General features: G+C 35.2%; 1 pseudogene; it reads left to right on the top strand.

Annotated features, from left to right (window-relative positions):
* The first annotated feature begins 20,830 nt into the window (after nucleotides 1-20,830).
* LOC149148302 (xylan glycosyltransferase MUCI21-like) lies at nucleotides 20,831-22,732 on the top strand (annotated as a pseudogene).
* Nucleotides 22,733-22,961: the final 229 nt, after the last annotated feature.

The following is a 22,961-nucleotide window of genomic DNA, read 5'->3' as shown; positions in this document are numbered from 1 at the left end:
TCCTAATTACACTTCCCCGGCAACGGCGCCAAAATGTTTAGTCAATTTAATGTCTTAAATTGCTCTACATAAATTATCAATCCGGGTATCGTAAACTGATGAAGTGTGGTGCACTATATGTGCTTAGTTAACCTCTTTCTTACTTCGTTGTTTTATAGTTTATGTTCAACTCTTCCTAATTCTCTGCTTTCAACATATAGTACTATGTTAAGCATGATTAAGAAGTAGTCAGAAATAAGTCCAAAAAGTAATCAAGCTCTAAGGTGACAAGTAAGAAAAACCACTTTAAAGACCAGTTATAATGTTCGACTCCTCCTAACTCCCTGCTTCAACATATAGTACTATGTTAAACACGATTAAGAAGTAGTTAGAAATAAGTCTAGAAAGTAATCAAACTTTAAACTTGCAAAGAAAGAGCTTGAAAGAAATAACTTGAAATGAAACTGACATCAAAGAACTTGAAATGACTTGAAAGTAAATGACCACATTCTAATGGCATTAGTCTCTATTCATATTGCTGCAAATAAAAGAAAATAAGAAAATCACTTTTAAAACCAAAGATAAAGATTATCTCTCTCTAACTCGCTGCTTCAAACACATGTACTATGTAAAGCACGGAAAGAAAGTAGCTTAAGTTGAATTAGAAAAGTGATTAAAAATGAGAAAATCTACTTTAAAGACTAGTGATAACGTTTTGCTCTTTCTAACTCTCTACTTCAGCCATATGTACTATGCAAAGTATGATTAGAAAGTAGTGAAAGAATAGTCTAAAAAGCACTCAAAGCCAGCTGCAAGTTAGTGGTATTCTGATCTTTAAAAGATAAAAATTTATGATAAAAGATCATTCATGTGTTAGCAGAACTTTGAGAAATAAGACTAAAAATCAGCTATAAAAACAAAGTAAAAAGGGCAGCACTATGAATAAGACAACTGCAACTACCATTAGATATTAAAGCAAATACAACACACACAATCCCGAGAGAAAATAAAATGCAATAATTCAAACTGTACAAGGCAAGGGCCCCCTTCTACCTATGAAATCAAAGCATACTTAAAATTGCATGAATGAAAATCTAATCTACCTTACATTCTACAAAGCAATATTTACAAAATGAAATCTAATCTACTTACATCCTAATATGCTCCATGACATCTACTTCACATCTCCTTCCATGTTGAGAACATCAAAGCTTTATTCAATTTCTTCAAAAGTGCAAAGTACAACAAAGCTCTCCAAAGCTTTCAAAAGCCATGGGACTAACAAACTAAAAGGACTAAGAAAAGACTAAAGGAAAGACTAAAGAGAGACTAAAAAGAGACTAACTAATGAAGGAGAGAGACCTCTTATTTATACAAAAAGATGAGAGCCATCTCATTAATGATAATCCATGAATCTCTCCCTCTACCTCTAGAGTCCTAATCAAAATAGGAACTGATAAGACACATGTCTTTTAGAGTTACAATACAATTAGGAGATGTGACACATATCCTCATGATCCCATGATTCTTTCCAACCAAATTCGAATTTGGCCTTAGAGTGCCACATAAGGGTCTTCTAGAAGTCTCCTTTCAACCTACACATGTCAACAAACTCAACCCATTTGTTAGGTATAAGCATATGCACATTATTTTCTAATGTTTAACCACAAATTCACTTAAAAGGCTTAGAAATAATAAATATTGGAAAAACATAAAGGTAGCCCAATGATAATAAAAGTGGGATGAATGTGGTGACATAGTAGTGAAATGGAGGTGAAATGGAGGTGATATAATGGACATAATAGTGAAAGTGTAATGGAAATGAATGACATTTTCAAGACTCAACAATGTCCTTTGAATGAGGTTGAGTACTCCTATGTATAGGCTTCTTTAAATTCCCTAATAAGTAGACTTGTTCCTCTTGGCGGGCTAACCTGTGATGTACTTTTGAAGATTGACTTTTTGTAGTATTATGACAAGGTCTTGGAGGGTCTTTGACACTAATTTTCACTTAAATAATTTTTTCTTTACAATATGCAACATGCCCAAAAGGGTCTTCCATATATGAAAATGACTCAATTGACTTGTAGAATCAATTAAAAGCCCTAGAAGCACTCAATTGGTGCTTGACATATTAAAATAAATTTTCCTTGAGCATGAAACCCATGCCTCAAGAACGAAAATAATAATAAAAAAAATCTCTTTAAATCAAATACATAAAATCATGATTACATTTTTCATTATAGAGACCAAACCTAGTTACCTATTTCAACACTCCCTCTTAACTAGGGAGGTATTCATAATCCATACATGGTACTTGGACATTCTCAAATTGAATATTTCTCATAAGAAGAGTCGGATTTTCAAGCCATCTCATAAGCTACCCTATCATATTATACAAATTCATCTCATTTTACCAACCAACATTGTGACATAGAAAACCTTGAATAGCAACTCTATCTCTCCACAAGATGAGAGCACAATGCTGCCAAGACCAATGACTGGTAGACACAATCATCATTATCGCTCGAGACACATACCCCACCCAGGTGTTCAAAGGTTATGTCCTTTTAGGACAATTCCTATCTTCAAATAACACATCCTCAAGGAATTTCCTCTTCGACTACTCTTGCATATTGAATGCCCTACCACATCCTCAAAGAATATCGAAATAAATTTCAAATTCTTACCCAATCCTCCATTGTTTCTTCGTAGCATGAAGACAAGAATGATGTGTCTATCTCTCCCTCTCAACTAGGGAAGATATACTCATTCCTATAAAAGGAATATAACCAAACTCCCTCTTACCTAGGGACTTGCCCAAGCTCCCTCTTAACTACCAACTTGTTATCAAAAACAACCCTTTGCTCTTTGGTGGAGATCATGGTACTATCAGCGTCTTGTATGGCTCCTCCTTTTGATGTCATGAACTTCATCTTCTTCATTATGGAGCCTTCATCTTCTAGATCTTCTTCATAGGGCATCGACCATCCATCACTTTCCTTCAATGAACCATATGGTTGAACCAATAGTCATGTAATGCTTCTCTTCATTGGAAAGTGATATTCTAGTACACATTTGGATTTTCTTCATACAACTATCTCTTTCAATTCATTTTTCTTTTGGGATCTTCCATCCAATCTGATGAGTACTAGTTGTAAGTGACACCTAAAACTCTTTTTTGGTAGCCTTGTTTTAAACCAACCAAGATTATTTCAAAAATCAAAATAAGCATCAAATAAAAGTTACCTTTTTATGGTGGCCTTTTTCATGACATCAACTTCATGCAACATCAACATCCTGCATATGTATGACTCCATATCCAAGACATTCAATGTCAAGGGTCTCCTTCCTTTACAAACTTTATCAGTGCCTTCATACTTTTTCTATTGAGATGTCATAGCTAATTCTTCTAGACATCAGATGTTGATCACTTATCTTATCTTGCATGACTATAGTTGCATCCTTTCACAAATTCTTCGTCCTTTCTTCACATATTTCTTTCTCAAGAACTTATATACATAGTTCCTTCATCATAGGAACCATCATGATCAACCACCTCATCTATTATATGAAGTCATATTATGTTGATTTCATCTTATCATTACGTAGAAGAGTTCAAGGCACATTATTAGTCTTACTTCATGCTTTATTCTAATGTAATATATCATTCTTCTTCAATCATGCTTATGAGATCGAACATTCAACCATGTTATCTAAAAATATATGACGTTGTGACTTTATCTGTCAAATATATACATACCTTTTCCTTCTTTTGATCATATAGGCTTCCTTCTAGCCACTTCCTTTCATTTCTTGAAGATGAAAGTACTTTAAACAACTCAACATGTTGCACATCTTCTTCATCATACCTTACTAGTGGATCCCACACAAGGTGGACCATATATTATCAGCGAGACACTTGCTTTTTTCAAGTAGAGGTGAACCTTCTAATGAAGATTCCAATGGAGCATCTTGATTATCCCCATCTTGAAAATGCTCCTTCCTAATAATGATAATGTATGATGATTTATTTATTTTCCATCACTCTATATGACTTTCTTCCAACCATATATATAAATACTATGGTTGTCTGTATATGCTTCTAATGGAGATGCCATGAATTGATTTCTTTTTATGATAATGACTATTATAACCTTGTAGACTTAATTCAACTATCCTTTCAAGCTTCTATGACAATGTCATCTTTATTTCAATGCTTAATGCATCTAAATGTTAGAGATGCTTCCTATCATGATTTCTCTCTTCTACAAATCTGAAAAGAACTAAGTGAAGGAGATTATCTCAGTCATAGTAAAGATATTTCACTTCTTCCTTCTTTGATTTCTTCTTTTATGATTATTCCACCTCTTCGGTAACATAGGCTTCATTTATTTCCTTTCTCTTCTTTTTTTCCTTCTCAAGCTTAGGAAAATTCCTTTTAAAGTGCCCATATTCATTACACTCATAGAATTGTATCTTTGACATATTGGTATTCTTCGTTTTTTGGGGACCAAACTTTCCAAACTTTCATTTTTTCTTTCCCATGGCAGCATATGCTTGAACTTTTTTGTTTGATCCAACATTGCTCTTTTCCTTCAACCAGTTTCTTCAATCTTACATAATGACCAAATTTCATTGAATGGAGTAGCTTCCTTATTTCCATAAATACTTGATAAAAAGTTACCCCATTCATCAAGTAGTGCATTGAGCACAATGGTGGTCATCTCTTTGTTAGACATTATTTCCCCTACCTCTTGTAGTTGTTCTCTTATTTGATACACCCTCATAAGATATGAGGCTATCCCTTATTCCTTTGACACCTTCATCTTGGATAGCTTAGTTCTCAAAGATATAACTTCTCCAATTGTTCTTATAGGGAACAATTCTATTAGCTTATCATAGATTTATTTTGAATTTTCCAACTTTTCTACATAAGGGATGAGGGGATCCTTGATTGATTCTATAAAGGATTCTTTGAGCCCTTATTTTTCCTTTCATATTCTTCTTTAGTGCTTTAGATTGTCCTTGTTATGGTTTGGAGACATTAACCTTGACATATTCAATGACTTCATTTTCTATGAGGATCAAATCTATCCTCTTCTTCCACATAAGGAAGTTCGATGACCCAACCAATCTTTTACTTTCCTTGTAAAATGAAGTCATTTTTATAGTAGATTCAGACATTGATATAAAGATACTTGTAAATTGAAGATGTTCCTTTGATGATGATATCTTCAACTTTATTCCTTCTTGATGATGTTGATAATAGAAGATGTCTTCCTTCAAGTATGATTTGAAAAGTAATCCTTTCTTTTTCAATGAGAGGGAGATAAATTTTATTTCCTTGATGATTGTGGCAATGGTCCTTCTTGCTTTCTTTGTAAGTAGAAATGTAGAATATAGAAACTTCAAGGTGCCTCAAAGGTGTAGTTCTTCTTTCTTTGAGAGGATGTAGGGTCCTTGAGGTCTTCTTCTCCTTGAGATGAATATTTCTCCATAGTGCTTCTTAGATCCTTTCTCAATGCTCCTTTTGGATGATTCTTATTCAATTTTCCTTTCCTTATCTTATAAAATTGGCTCTAATACCATGTTGAGAAATCTAGGGCAACTAGATTAAGTGATTTCTCTTACTTTTATAATTCCTTGTGATGTATTTTTACTTAACTTTATTAGCTTCTTCTTTCACTTGGTTTATTATTAGTGTTCTTATCATCAAACAAATACCAAAAACTAAAGAACAATGAGATAATAGGACACACGATATAGGTTATTAACTAGGGACAAAACCTCTCCTCTTGAGAGGAAAACCCACAAGAACTATTCTTATAGAACTTCAAATGACAAATTCTAAGACCCACGACCCTTAACCAAGACCCCTACAAGACCATGTCAAAATTCTCCTTTGAAGAACTTTCTACTAGCAAAGTCAACCCAAGTCAACCCAACTTCACAATTGTTGCAATTCTCTTCTTCGACTTCAACTTTGGACCTACAACTATGACTCCAATTTTGGCTACTACAGAAACCCTAGTTTCTAGACTTGTGGGAGAATATGGTGTCATTACCCTTCCTATCTCCTTTTCTTGAGATGGCTTCTTCTCTTAGGTAATTTAACTTGTAAGGGAGACTTCTTTTAGATGCAAATCTTGGCTTCATTGTGTGATTGTAGTTCATTTCTTTATGTAGTAATATTGATGCACTAAATTTGCACGTGTGAGTAAAGAAATCCCAAAAATAATCCTTGAAACACTTCGTTTTCACTTTCTTCTTGTCTCCCCCTTCTTTGCTTGATATGAGACTTCTTGTCTTTTGATCGAACTTCTTATATGCGAATTGATCTCTGGAAGGAACATGACATCCTTGAGCCTGAGGGGGGAGGCCAACTCCCTCTAAAAGGTGATTGTACCAATCTCGGTCGCACTATATTTTCTGTTGTCTCCAAACTCAATATTCATCTGGAGATATTTCTCCTCCAGGTCACTGAAAAACTCTCTACACCCATTCATGTGGAATGAGGCACCCAAATCCAAGTTCCACATAGTGCCCATCAATGTGTTGGCCATGGATGCAATAAGGTTAATATATAACTCAAACTATGAAGCCAAAGCTTCACCTGTTGCTGCTACAAACTCCTTCTTGCTAGAGATTTTGTGTGGACACTTAGTAGTATAGTGCTCGAATTGATGACAATTGAAGAATTTAATTTTGGACAAGTCTTTCTTCTTTCGCTCTTGGTTGGATTCAACCTTACCTTGGGACTTCTTGTAGGTTTTAACACTATATAGAAATTCCCTGCAAACGAATTCTTCAAACATAAAAATAAACAATGGTGAGAACAAAAAACAAATATACACAGATATTTTCCCCTGGATCCCAACACTAGGACTACCAGATTGATTTTTCATTATATCTCTTTCAATGTTATAGTACATATATATACGCATCGAAGCATTCATAAACCCCAACCCATTAACCCTAGATTAGAACATAACCATAGTTCCCTTGATTGGATATACAAAATACCATGGGAATAAAACCATCATTCCAAAAACCATGTGCAAAACCCATGCACAAAACCATGGGTAGGTCCTCCCACCATATTGGGTTCGCCCCACATCCTTGGGTCCGCATAAAAAACAATTTGGGGCACTGCACTAGACCTCATGCAGGGGGGAAGTAGCTCCCACACAAACTCCATGATAGGGGTGGCTATTGCCCCCCCGTGACCCCCTTGTTGTGCCCGACATAACTTACACTGCATGGGGCTAGTCATGGAAACGATATAACACACACCCAACACTTCTTTCCCTTGGGATTCATTCCTTTTATGACTAGAACAAAGTCCTCTTCCTCTTCTTTAGATGAGGTTCCATCTGCGGTATTTGACCTTATTTCCTCATGTACCAAATCGTACCATAAGTGTTCTCAATTTGGTAGTTTCTCCCTCCCATTCACCAAATCGTGATAAGTATGCCAGCTCTTGGGAAGGCCCAGAAGGGTTAGGCTTACCAGGTATTCTTCAAAAACATTTATACCAAACCCCACCAGTTTCATCGCGACATTGTGTCAACTTGCTCAGATATTGTGGAATAGTGTCATTCTTCTACATCTTGATACTTCAAAGTTTATCATTGAGCGCTAGCTTCCTGTGGTCACTATTATTCTCAAACAATTCTGTCATTGCTTTCCACATTACGAATGGAGTTTATTTTCCATGGAAATTTAAGATAATTTTATCTTTTACTCCCTCCAATATTATTCTCCTCACCTTGGCTACATATTTCTTCCACTAAACAAGGTTTTCGGCATCATAATATTATGATTTTGTAACATATGTCTTGATGTATTCTAGAAATCCATTATCATCCAATACCACCTCCATGCGATCCTTCAATGCAACAAAATTAGAGGTGCCTTCCAAGGCATACTCTAGCCTTAGTTCATTAAATTCCATCTTCTTAGCTCTAAATAGATCCTGTTTCGCAGAACTCCAAATTCAAACCTACTGAGAAACAACTTCAAAATTCCTACTCTAATGTGAATCCTGCTCTAATACCATGCAAACATTATGGTATATGTTTGTAATTTCTCATGAAATTTTAATCTAAATCACAAGACACAAACCTACTTTACTTCTCTATGGAATTTAATTCATAATTTAGAATAAGAATATCATACATGCAATAAGAAATCACATACATGAAAATAATATTTTTTTCCTGGGGAAAGAAATCTACTAAAAACGCCAATGCTTGCTTGCATTAATCTGATGAATATATATGTATTACAATTGTTTTTTTCAACTAAGTGCAACCTGCAAGTGCATAACCTATCCTTTTGTTCACTGAGAAGATCTAACCAAGAATTAGTCAATTTATGCCTCTGCTTGAGCCCTTATTTTCTTGCACAATTCGTGAGGAAATATGCCGCTATTAATTAGGAATTTCCTCCAAAATTCTTGCCCAATTCCTCAGGGTTGATCACCTCATATCATGCAACACCTATACAATCAACTGGTTTACAACTACCTGATAACTTCCTTGGAAACTCGACCACAACTGGGAAACTTGTACTATTTTCATGCATGAGCTAATTATTAGTTGATTTTAACCGATTTCAATTGAAATTAACTCAACCTAGGCTCCTGAAATTTAGAAATCACTGCATGCCCCTAACTTGAATTAACTGAGCTAACTAAGTGACAAGAGCCATGTCACCTCAATGAACTCCTCCAAGTTCTCTGCTGACATGGAATTTTGAATTTTCTTAATTTAATCAAGGAAAAATCAAATTGAGAATTTCTTGCTTCATTTTTCAATAGTTCATTTGATCCAACATCACTATTTGCCTTCAAACTAGTTTCTTCAATCTTACATAATGACCAAATTTAATTGAATGGAATACCTTCCTTCTTTCCATAAATACCTGATACAAAGTTACCCCATTCATTAGGTAGTGCATTGAGAACAACAATGTCATCTCTTTTTCGGACATTATTTCCCCCAACTCTTATATTTGGTCTCTTATTTGATATGCCGTCATAAGATATGAGGCTATCCCTTATTCCTTTGATACCTTCATCTTGTATAGCTTGGTTCTCAAAGATATAACTTCTCCAATTGTGCTTATGGAGAACAATTCTACTAGCTTATCATAGACTTCTTTTGATTTCTCCAACTTTGCTACATAAGGGATGAGGGGATCCTTGATTGATTCTATAAGGATTCTTTGAGCCCTTATTTCCCCTTTCATATACTTCATTGGTGCTTGAGCTTGTTGTTGCGGTGTGGTTTGGAGAGATTACCCTTGACATATTCAATGACTTTATTTTCTATGAGGATAAAATCTATGCTCTTCTTCCATGCAAGGAAGTTCAATGACCCAACCAGTTTGTTGCTTTCCTTGCAAAATGAATTCATTTTGATAGTAGATTTAAACATAGATATAAATATACTTGTCAAATGAAGACGCTCCTTTGATGATGATGTCTTGAACTTGATTCCTTCTTGATGGCATTGATAATAGAACATGTCTTCCTTTTAAGTATGCCTTGAAAAGTGATCTTTTATTTTTCAATGAGAAGAAGATAAATTTGATTTCCTTGATGGTGATGGAAATGCTTCTTCTTGCTTTCTTTGGATGTAGAAATTAAGAATATGGGAACTTCCAGATGCTTCAAATGTGTAGTTCTTCTTTCTTTGAGAGGAGGTGGGTCCTTGAGGTCTTCTTCTCCTTGAGATGAATATTTCTCCTTAGTTCTTCTTATATCCTTTCTTAATGCTCCTTTTAATGATCCTTACTCAAGCTGCCTTTCCTTGTTTTGTCAACTTTGCTCTGATACCACGTTGAGAAATCTAGGGCAACTAGATTAAGTCATTTCTAGTACTTTGATAACTCCTTGTGATGTATTTTTACTTAACTCTATTATCTTCTTCTTTCACTTGATTTATTATTAGTGTTCTTATCATAAAAAACTACCAAATAATAAGGAACAATGAGACAAGAGGACACAAGATATAGGTGATCACCCAAGGCCAAAACCTCTCCTCTTGAGAGGAAAACCCACAAGAACTATTCTTATAGAACTTCAAATGACAAATTCAAAGACCTATGACCCTTGACCAAGACCCCTCCAAGGCCAAGTCAAAATTATCCTTTGAAGAACTTTCTTCTATCAAAGTCAACCCAAGTCAACCCAGCTTCACAATTGTTGTAATTCTCTTCTTCGACCTCAACTTAGGACCTGCAACTATAACTGCAATTTCGGCTACTGCAGAAACCCTGGTTTCTACACGTGTGGGAGAATATGGTGTCATTACCCTTTCTCTCTCCTTCGCTTGAGATGACTTCTTCTCTTAGGTAATTCTGATCGCAAGGGAGACTTCATGTAGAGACAAATATTGGCTTCTTTGTGTGAGTGTAATTTAGTTCTTGATGTACCAATATTTATGCCCTAACTTTGCATATGTGAGCAAAGAAATCCCAAAAAAATCCTTGAAATACTTTGCTTTATCTTTATTCTTGTCTCCTCCTTTGCTTGATATCAAACTTCTTCTTGTATTTTGATCGAACTTCTTAGATGTGAATTGATGTCCTTTGAATGAGGTCGAGTACTCCTATTGATAGGCTTCTTCGAGTTACCTAATAGTCCAACTTGTTCCTCTTGGCAGACCAACTTATGATCCTTTGAAGGTTGACTTATTGTAGTATTATGACAAGGTCTTGAAGGGTCTTTAACTCTAATTTTCACTTAAATAATTTTTTCTTTACAATATCCAACATGCCCAAAAGGGTCTTCCATATATGACATTGATTCAATTGACTTTTAGAATCAATGACAAACCCTAGAAGCACTTAATGGGTGCTTGACCTATAAGAATAAATTTTCCTTTTGTGCAAGTGCTTGACAAGGAAAGCACATGGGGATTCTTCGATGGTGCTTGCCAAAGACATCCTCCCTCTTATAGGGTTGGGGTTGTGTTGTTCCTTAGGAAAAATTCATCACTCAAAAGTTTCTTTTAGCTATAGTGTAAGAAAAAGGGATCAGAAAAATGCAAGTATTGGGATATTCTAGGCTTGCTATTTGTTGGTCTCTCAAGAAGATTATTGTGAAAATTGTGTTTGTGGACATATTGTTATACGATGGTGTGTATTCTAGATGATTACTTGAGTAGTTATGTTTTAGTCACATATATGAGGATATGAATACATAAGCATATGAGCTTTGAAAAGAAGCTATCTACATTCTTGCTAGGGTATTTGGTTATTATGAATATAAATATGGAGTGAGATCCTGAGGAAATGGAATTCCAATTTTAATCTTTTTTGGTGAAAGCAAGGAATGTGGTTATGAACTTATGAGAAGTAGCATCTTCCATAGTAATGTATTTATAAAAAAGTTATTAGGCCATTTTATCAAACAAAAAAAAAATTGTAATAAAAACACACTTTGATAATTAATTCATCATTCTTAAAAAAAAAAAAAAAACCAAACAAAACAACTTAAACAAATCTTAATATAAGAACAAAACTTATATATATATATAAATTAATTAAAAACAATAATAATAATAACTTTTTTATTAATAATTAAAAAAACAAACTAATAATATTAATTTCAAACTAATATTGTTTAACAGCAAAATGCGACCAGGGAGCTCTGCAACTGCGAGCCTCGGCTCCTCCACGAGATCTGCTCTTTGCGGGCTCTGAAGCCTGCAGTCCTCCCCGCTCTCTGCGGCTTCTCCTCCTTGTGGACCTGCCTGTATCAGTCTTGATTCGGATCTAAGATTGTCAGTTGACTCTCTGGCTAGGGCATGGCCGCTACTGCGTGGTTTCCCTTGTGGCGGCCGGCACCAAGCCAGACCATATGGAGACATAGGGCCAAGATCCGCCCTCTGGTCCTGCCGTTGATGCTTTTAATCAGCTCCTGGCAGGCTTGCCTCCAAAAAAAAGAAGTGATGCCTCAAAATTCGTTAAGAAACTCGATGAAATTCCTGAGATCTCTTTGCCTCCGGAGACCCCCATGCAAGTAGCTTTGTCTCTAGCGGATCGTGGACTTATTGGCCAATTCACGTGACTTTGGCCCTCTCCGAAAACTACAGAGCAATGGGTCAACAGGAATTGGGTGCCTCTGATCAATCAAAGTGTTACCTCATACTTTCTGGGGCGAGGGTATTTTCTTTTCGAATTTACCTCCAAAGAAGACAAAGATCTGATCTTTCGAAATGGGTCGTATTTCATGGGTCCTCAGGGTCTCTACCTGAACAAATGGACCCCAGATTTTAACCCGGCGGTCGATGTTCCCAAGGTTGTTCCGATATGGGTTCGTCTCCCAAATCTGCCAGTTCACTGTTGGAAATGGGACTCCTTGAAACACATTGGCAACTCCCTCGGGAAATTCATAGATCGAGCCAGCAACAAGGATCAGTACGATTGTGCTAGGATCTGTGTAGAGGTAGATCTAGAGGTGGGTCTACCAGAGGCAATCAAAATCAAAGTCGGCAGCTGGTCCCATGTGCAGATCTTGGATTATGAACAGCTGCCATTCAAATGCAAGAAATGCCACATTTATGGGCACTTCGCTAGAAACTGTCCGACCAATGCAGAGCCAGAGAAAGGGAATGAAGAGGGCTGGAATCAAGTCAAGCAAGCAAGAGCCAACCACAAGGGGCAGAAACAGGGTGGACCCTCCAGCAAAGGCAATCTCCAGGTTAATGCCCAGAGACCCCCTCCCAAAAAGGCGCAAGAAAACAAATTTGACCCTCTAAGCCAGCCGACAGAAGACACACCAGAGGTAGAAATCCAAAAACCAGACTCTTCAAGTAAAAGCACACCTCCAGCTTCCCCCAAAGAAGTTGAAAACCCCAAAGGCATGGCCCTAGAGGATGAGGAAGAAGAGCAGGAAACCGATGAGTCAGAAGAAGAAGGAGAAATAGGAGAGTCCCAAACCTCGGTAAGAAGATCTACAAGAGGCTATAAAACAGACAAAGAAAAAAGAGAGCAGCAGACCTACAAAGACAAGTTACAGGGCGGCCAACCAACTCTGGAAAAACTGCTAGCCTCAAAGCCCAAGACGATGAAAAATCAGCCCCAAGGCTCCAAGGGAGCCCACCAGAAACATAAATAATGAAGGTCATCTCCTAGAATTGCAGAGGTATGGGGAGCAAAGTTAAGGAAGAAGCCATAAGAAATCTAATAAGTACAGAAGCCCCATACATACTTCTTGTCCAGGAGACCAAGCTGGAAGACAAAATCTTCCTGCAAGCGAGCAAAAATTTGTGGCCTAAAAGTGAAGCAAGAGTAATCTCAGCCAGGGGTACCTCAGGAGGGATTGGTACACTATGGAACTCCAATAAATATGCTCTCATCTTTAAAGCGAGAAACACTCATTGGTTGCTGCTAAAAATGCAGAATCTTGACACAAAGGAAATCTTCAGCCTCTTCAATGTATATTCTCCAGTTAATATCTGGGAGAAAAAGGATTGCTGGGACATTATAAGACGACAGGCAGACTTGACAAATCTGGAAAATACAATCATTGCTGGAGACCTCAATCTCACACTTCACTCGACTGAAAAAAGGGGAGGAAGTGCAGTCCAAGATCCGACAAGAGAATGGGTGGAGGATCTTTTGCAAGATTGGGACTTGCTGGACATCAAGCCCTCATCAGGTAAGTTCTCTTGGTCTAACAAAAGAGTAGGCCCTGGACATATTGCTTCCAGGCTAGATAGATTTTTCATTCAAATCTCTTTCCTGTTAATTGGTCTAGAACCTAGAATGCACATTCTTGCTCGCAGTGTCTTGGATCATAAGCCTGTAAAGCTAAAGCTCCTTGCCCATCTAGATCTGGGCCCCATCCCCTTTCGATTTAGTCCCCTTTGGGTAAAGGAGCCTCTTTTCATGCAAACAGTCAAAGATTGTTGGAGCCAACCTGTCAAAGGTTCACCCTTCTTCATTTGGGAGGAAAAGCTCAGAAGGGTTAAAAGAGTCCTGAAGCCAAAACCCTCTCCAATCCTATAACAGAAAGGAAAGTCATCAAAGCCACTCTTGCCACTCATCAAATCCACATGGAGAGCGCCACAGTCATAGAGGAGATGATAGATCAAGAAACTCAGCTACAACAGAGCTATCATAAGGCCTGCTTAGCTGAAGGAGAATACTGGAGATTAAAATCTCGAAACCTGTGGCTCAAAGCAGGGGACAGGAACACGGGTTTCTTTCATAAGCAAGCCCAGGCCAGGAAATGCTTTAACACTATTTCTGAGATCAAGGAAGATAATGACACGCATAAGGAATTCGCAGACATCAAGAAAGCAGCCTTCTCTCATTTCCAAAACTTGTACAGTGATGAACAGGAGCCGCTCCATCACCAAGAGCTACTAGACATCATCCCTCAAGAAATCTCTCCTCATATGAACAGGATTCTAGAGGCCAAAATCACTAAAGAGGAAGTTAAAAAGGACCTCTTTGACATGGATCTGGACAAGGCCCCAAGGCCAGATGGCTTCTTCACCAGGTTTCTTCAAGTCCGTTGGCCGATTGTTGAAAAGGACCTTCTCAAAATGATACAAAAGTCTCAAAATTCTCAGAAAATAGGAGGCAGCACAAACTCCGCTTTCTTAGCTCTCATACCAAAGGAAAAAGGCGCCAACAACTTTAGCAGATTTCGCCCGATCTCATTATGCAACACTGGGTACAAATTAATCACCAAGGTCATTGCAAATAGACTGAAGCCCATCCTGCCAAGAATTATTCCGGAAAATCAAGGAGGCTTCATCCAGGGAAGGCAAATCGTGGACAACTTCACTCTCGTTCAAGAGGCAATACATTCAAGTCTTCTCCGAAAGGAACAAGGTATGGTGATCAAACTCGATTTAGCAAATGCCTTTGATCGAGTTAATCATAGATTTCTTTTAAAAGTCATGTGCAAATTTGGTTTTGGAGCAAATTTCATAAATTGGGTCCGGGCATGTATCTCAGAGCCTTGGATTGCCCCCCTTGTAAACGGAAGAGCCACTGAATTTTTCAAAGCCTCGAGAGGTCTTAGGCAAGGATGCCCCCTTTTCCCTCTGCTTTTTGTCATCCAAGCCTCTGTCTTCAGCTTTCTGTTAGACAAAAAGATGCAAGATCAAGAAATCAATGGTCTGAGTATTGCTAGAGGGGTAAAAAGCATAAACCATGCCTTATTTGCATATGACACCCTGCTGTTAGGCAGCGCCACCCTCTCCTCTGCCTCTAAGTTTAAAGCTACCCTGGATGTCTTCAGTAAGGCCTCAGGCAGCGCTCTTAACAAGAATAAATGTCACATATACAGCTGGAACACCTTGCCCAGGATTCTCTCTGCCATCTCTAGATGTCTGGGCTTTGTAGCCTCTTCCTCCTGGACCTCATTTAAATATTTGGGTCTCCCTGTTTTCCATAAGAGACTTTCAATCAAAGACTGGCATCCTCAGCTTGAAAAATTCAAGTCTAGGATCCAAACCTGGGGCTACCACTGGCTCAACGCTGCTGGCAAGTAAGTCCTAATAAAATATGTGCTCTCCAGCCTCCCATTATTCCAATTTGCTAGACTTCTCGCACCGGTAACCATTCTAAACAAAATGGATGAGTTTATGCGCAAGTTTTTCTGGAAGGACGGAAAACATAATGAAAAGAAAATTCCTCTCATCAGTTGGGAAACTATTTCCAAGCCGCTGTGGGAAGGTAGATTGAATTTCAAAAATATATGTCAGTAGAATGTGGTTATGGCAGCAAAGGCCATTTGGAGGATCATTGCACCCAAACCTGGATGGGCCCAGCCGGCTCTATGGAAAAAATATTTCAGAGGACCTCGTTTAAGATGTCTAGAGAATGAGATCCAATTGCAGAACTCGCCATTCCTCAAGCTGTATGCAAAAGCAGGCCCATTAATCAAAACACACTCATTCTGGATCCCTGGGAACGATAAAAAGATTAGCATCTGGACTGACAGAATAATGAATATGGATTCTATCGAAAACAGAACTTCCATCAGAGAACTGCGCTCCTGGATGGACAGAAAAGGGTTGTGCACTCTATGGGACATATCTCTATGGCGCGATTCGACTAGGGCAGGTTGGAAAAGCGTTGAAGTGCCGGACCAACTGTGCAGTGAATGGTCCACACTGCTAGAGCACCTCCACGGCCTGGCACCCACGCAAATGAGGAAAAAGGATTTGAAAGGATGGGGATCGACTGACAGAGGTTACATTGTTTCCATGGGTTACATTAAGCTAAATGAGAGACCTCACGTTCCCCCTGATCCAGCACCTTGGCAAGGAGTTTGGCGCATTCCCTCATGGCCCAAGATCGATTTTTTTGCTTGGCAACTCTGTCATGGAAGAATTCTAACGTATGATATTTTGCAAAGGAAAGGATTTCACGGGCCATCCATATGCTCGTTGTGCAAAGAAAATTCTGAAACAACTGCTCATTTAATACTTGAATGCAAGTTCTCCAAGCAAATTTGGCTCTCCTTCATTCAGAAACTGAACCTCAACTTCTTGATGCCTTGTTCCACTGTGGAGTTGTTCTCCAATTGGGCAGCCAGATACCTAGGTCCGCCTCCTAAAAACCATGTAATTAAAACAGCATGGGCCACTCTTCCAAAGATTATTTGCTGGCAGATTTGGCTTGAACGCAATAGAAGAATTTTCAAAAGCACTAAACAGAACAACAAGGCTTTAGAAATCAAAATTAAATGCAAAATCAAGGAATGCTTAGCTGATATTAAAGACGATACTAATCTTAGCCAATAGTACATTACTTGGGGTTCCCTCCTTGACTTGCAATTCCAACCAGCAGTCAGAATCGCTCTCCCTATCAAAACGCACTCAAGGCACTCTCTCTTCTTTGATGGGGTAGCAAAGGGAAATCTGGGCAAAGCTGGTGCAGGAGGTGTCATTGTGAATCCATAGGGGGAAAAAATCCATTCCTTCGCTTGGGGGCTTGGACATACAACCAATATTCAAGCTGAGGATTTGGCCCTCTTTCAAGGCCTCAAGTTCCTCAAAGACTTAAATATTGAAGAAGCTAATGTAATCGGTGACTCCCAAATTATTATAAATGCAATGATATCTAATTCCCTAGTGTTGGACCTCAAGCTAGCAAGACTGATATCTAGAATCAAGGGCCTTGGAAAAGGCTTCCAGAAGCTAAACTACTTCCATGTGCTGAGAGCCCTTAATAAAGAGGCGGACAAAGAGGCCAATAAAGCTGCTCTCCTCTCAACAGGGATCAAGCAAAAAGACGAAGAAGAATCATGGGATCCCATCCCTTAATCTGATTGCTGCCATGTTTTACTGTTTGCTCTTAAAGCAATTTGTTTGTATCTCCAAGTGGGGGAAAATTTCAGAAATCAAAAATATAGACTCTATATCAAGGAAGAAGTCTACAAGTTTTAGAGGCATGCTCACTCACAGAAGTGAATTGCACCAGGACACAGAAGTCCTCTATGTAATCAGTTTTTTGGCATTCAGCCCAAGAGGAATATAAACACCCCATACCAAAAAAAAAATAAAAAAAATATTAATTTCAGATATATATATATATATATATATATATATATATATATATATATATATATATATATATATATATATATATATATATATATATACATATACAATAAATATTATTATATAAAATTTAAATATTAATCTAAATTCTACCTATAATATAATAATAATTAGAAATATGTTTGCAATGATTCTAGCACTAACATAGTGAGTATAAATATCAATAACCTGTATTTTTTTAATAAAGGTTATAAAAAATGGTATCTAAATGTGAATGTTGTGTATTCGTGCTTATTAAATAACAAAGTTATTTTTAATAATGGATTTGGAAATATTTGAAATATTTATGTGTGATTTTAAAATTTTGTTTTTAATTTATAAATTATAATAAAATTATAAATAATTTGTTTTGTTTATAGAATTCTGGATAGATAATGGTGATCAGTTATTTTGTTAAGTCATTTTTTTATATAAAATTATTAATTTAATTTTTTGTTCTGATTAGAATGATATATTAAACATAATAAAGATATAGTCTCATTGGACTTGTAAAAAAAAAAAAAAATTAGTTTAGTTTTATTTAAGATATATCATATTAATATTAACATAATATTTTTTTTAAATAAATATATTGTTATTAAATATTATATTATATTAATGTGAAAACATAAGATATAAAACAAATTAATTTAAATAAATTTTAAGAATTTACATATTATCTATATATTTTTAAAGAATTGTATTTGAAATTAAACATACATTTTTTGATGGATAAATATAATGTTATGATAAATATTTATTTTTGAAATTTGATTTATTTAGATTCCAAATAATTGTGACAAATTGAACATGTGACCTCATTCTTTACACTTTATGGGTTGTCATACCAAGATAAAGTGAAGCAAATCTCTTTGGTTAATAATATTGTTGCATGTTTTCTAAAAAGTATATATATTTAGTTCATATATTAATAATATGTGTAATTAATAATAATAGTAAAAATTTAAAATCAATTTATAATATGCTTATGTTTTATGATTTCTTTTACTTTGTGCAATGTGAAATGTATAATAAGTTAACTATTTTGATACTTTTCATGGAATGATATTTATCTAACTTTTCCCACTATTTGATTTACATGGTTACACTATTTTTTACATTAAATAAATTGGTCCATAATAAATTTAAAAATTGAATAATATATTTTATAGAATAATTAAATATTTGTAAATTAAAGTGATCAACTTTAATTAGAAATAAATTGTTAAACTATAAATTAAATTAATTTATCCTTTTTATTAGAGGAATAAAAAATGTATGAAACAATGATGGATTCTCATCGTTACTACTATAACCTAACTTGTACCCTTCCACATAAATAGGAAGAATTTAACCCTTCATCATGGGATCATTAATTTTGTGTTTTTAGAAATTAATTTTAAAACTAAGTATTACATTTAAAATTTTATTTATATTCAAAATGAAAATAAAAATTATTTTCATTTTTAATATATATAATTTAAATAAAATCTTTATATACTCAATTTAAATAATAAAATATATAGGACTCTATATTAAAAGTGAAATTTCAAAATAAAATAACTATTTATTCAATGTGTGTATTATTTCTTTTGAAATTTTCAATAAATATGTAAATATAATTTCTATATATAGATTTTGTAAAAAAAATAAAAAATAAAGAAAGCCTGTGAGATTGACATGCATTGATGATAATATTGATTTTAATGTAGTCCATGGATGGGTGTCTCACAGATTGTTAACCAATAAATATTGCCAATTAATATATGGGTTTATTAAAATCGAAATTGAGTTTATTAAAATTTGGATATTTTTATCTTCATGGCTGATTTGCTGAATATTTGACCATTAAACTGTAGTGAATTATTTAACCACATCTATATCCATCAAACTAAAATTATTTAACCATGTCTATATCCATCAAATTACCAAATATTCAATGAGCTAACAATCATATACTCAAGGTTAAAATTTTAAATCGCCAATATAAATGCCTCATCTATAATTCACCATTTCCTAATACATCTAAAAGGAAATAATGCATTATGTTGGGCCATTTCAAATAGTGTATTAACTTATTTGACATTTTCAATAAAAAATAACGATAGTCAAGTCAATTACATATATATAAATTAATAATAGCTATATTAACATATCCATATATAAAGTTGGAATTACAATTTTAAGTGTTCTATTAAATTTGGACATTTAAGTGAGTGCAATAACCAATCTGAAATATTCAAATCACATTCTTATATATAGAATTTGCTAACAAAGTTTCATGAGATTTGTTTATGTGGATGGTGATATTCATTTTAATAAAAATTTTAATTGTGTAAAAAAAATATATATATATATATATATATATAAATTAAATTTAAAAATAAACATTGTAGAGCACATTAATTAATAAAATCTACTAAATTTAAAATAATTTTATATCTCATTACTTATAGAGAAATAATATCATATATATCAATATAAAGACACTTAAATTTAAAGTAATCTTAAATCTAATGAAGATGATTATTATTTTCTATGAGTTAGTTTTTATATAATAATTATTCATACAAATTTACATAAATGTAAAAATACGTAATAAATAAACTTAGAAATATGTATAGACATGAATTTATGTTTAATGGATTAGGTCTTTAATATGGATATCAATTACTGAAAAAAGGGTGTTTGTAAGTTTTTCATTAAATTATAAATTATTGTTCATACAAAGCATATTATAAACTTGTGAATATAAGATTTAATTTATGAAAAAAAAATTATGATTTTTTTAAAATTATATACTATTTTCATATAAATTATAAAAATTTTATTAGTAATGTTTTTTTATACCAAAAATTTTGAGAGATTTATTCTATAGCTCAGTATAATGTGTAACACTGTTAAGCCCTCATCAAAGTTGAAATTTTGTTATATCAGCCAAAAAAAAATAATAACTATACAAAATATTTAAATAATGTCATTTCATAAAAAAAATATTACAATGAAAAAATTAAACCTTTCTAAGCTTATGTTAGATCAATATTTAAAATAAATCTATGCTGGTTTAAAACACAAAAGTACAGATCAGCAAACTAATCTATACCACTGTCATACACTATGTCATGGTATAGGATAGGGATAAATATCTTGAGGCCACATTGCTAAGCAGGTAAGAAGAAAAGAGGAAGACATGATGAGTATGGCTCAGAATGATCTTTTCATTCCACTCTGCTTTCTTCATCCTAGACAGTCTCTGCTTCTGTTTCTGCTCATCCAAACTAAACTCATTCTTCAACATCCTTCCCATCAGATTTGGGACTTTCAAATCACAAAAAAAACCAGAATCATCCGTTCAAATGACTAATCGCACTAATGTTAAAGGGCTAGAGGATGAGGGAACAGGGCAGACAACTCGCGATTCACCCAGAAACAGAGGATTAATATACTCTGGATTGTTGGACATAAATCCAAGTCCAAGTTTAAATTCTTTCTGTTTTTTCTTTTACTTTCATATCTCTTAGGCTTTTGCTGTCTTTGTTGGGTCGATCCCACATTCAAGCTGTGTAAGCCATCCTCGGCCCTGTTTTATGTCTAGATGTTTTCCTTTCTTGGTGAAAGATTTGTTTGTGTCAGGTTTTGTAAGATGTTGTCAATGAGATATGTCTATTTCTTGTTGCAGATGGCCGCAGCGAGGAGATAGTTTACTGAGATGTATCTTTGCAAACGCGAACTGCTCTCCCAAACCTGAAGCCATCGAAAATCCAGAAAGAGGTCTTACAGTCAAGATCGAACCCTCAACACTGCTGTGTGAGATGTTCTTCTCTCATCGATGGTAAACAACCACCTAATCGCCGCAATAAATGAGTACACAGGCAAGTATGATGATGAAACTAATTTGAGCATATTTATTGTTTTCTGCTTTCTCAGGTGTAGGTGTAGAAAAAGTTAATACAACTATAAGGTATGGCAATGAAATTTTGTGCTGCGATCGTTCACACTTGAGGACAGACGTATGTTATTTGATCGGGGATGTGCGAACCCACACTCAATCTTCCTCTGTTTTCCTTTATTCCCCTGAGAATAAAAGTACTGAAGAGGAGAAAATCAGGCCATATACACGCACATGGGAGAGCAGTGTTATGAACACGATTGATGATGTCACTCTCAAAATACTGAGCCGGAGAGATCATGAGAGTGAGCAACAAAATTCGTGCCGAGTGCAGCACTCGGTGCCTGCAGTGGTGTTCTCAACTGGAGGGTACACAGGAAAGGTTTACCATGAGTTCAACGATGGTTTATTGCCTCTCTATATAACTTCGTTGTGTTCATCCTTGAATACCATGAGTGGTAGATGATGAAATACCAAGATATTGTGAAGCAGCTGAGCAAGTGCCGAGTTATTGATTTCAGGGGAGATAAAAGAGTTCATTGTTTTCCAGGGATGATAGTGGGGATCAAAGATACATGACGAGTTAACTGTGGAGTCATTGCTCATGAAAACAGGTAATACCATCAGGTAATACCATCAGGGACTTTCAGTCGCCCCTTGCCAAGGCATATGCTCCCCCTAAATTAACACCTATGGCTGGATTTACAAACCTGATTAACGAATCCTCTACTGTTCCTCCTTATGGATTAAACACTACTTCTGCATCTCTGAACATTAGCAACGTTTTAGTGCCCAGCTCTTTGAAGCCCAAGTCGTAATAATTTCTCGGCCGAAATCGAGAATATTGTTGAATGAGAAATGAATTGCGTCATTGGCCCACCAAATTGGTGTTGTTTTGAGTGCGATTTTTTTTAGAGTTTGTTGTATTAGAATTTTGGAGTTTTCTTTGGTGTTATTTTTTTAGCTTTTTTTTATTAAAATTTTGAAGTGAAATTTTGATTTATTTTATTTAAATTAGTTTTTTTTTTTTTTTTTTTTTTAAAAAGGACATTTTTATTGTGTAGAGGTTATTTGAGTTTATGATTTCAATAAATTTTTACAAGATTTTAGAGGAATTAGACAAGGAAAACTTGGTAAAAAATCACACTAAAACAATTGGAAGAAAATTAGATTCTAATGGGAAATCTTAAATCCCAAACCAACCACAGACAGGGTAGAGATGTTCAGAATTTCAAATTCATGTTCAGAATGTTTTGATTTTGAATTCATGATGAGAATGATCTAAAATGCTATTTCCACTTTTCTCTATCTCACCTTAATAACATAGAACTAAAATGAAAAAAGAAACGACTTAATTTAGCGATGAGACATCATAAGCTCTGCAACATGTTGTATGCAATAAATAGGTGTATTTACTCAAAACTTCATCAACTCCTACCGTCTCTGTCCAATGGAATTACCCTCAATACAATGACTGAATTGTTATTACTATCATTTTTATCTACTGGCAGTAA

The sequence above is a fragment of the Pinus tabuliformis genome, chromosome 9 (genome assembly GCF_031772625.1).
Source record: "Pinus tabuliformis cultivar Carrire ecotype Pingquan chromosome 9, CPIR1, whole genome shotgun sequence".
NCBI lineage: Eukaryota > Viridiplantae > Streptophyta > Pinopsida > Pinales > Pinaceae > Pinus > Pinus tabuliformis.
Note: the sequence above shows the minus strand (reverse complement) of the source record. Positions and strands in the feature narration are given on the sequence as shown.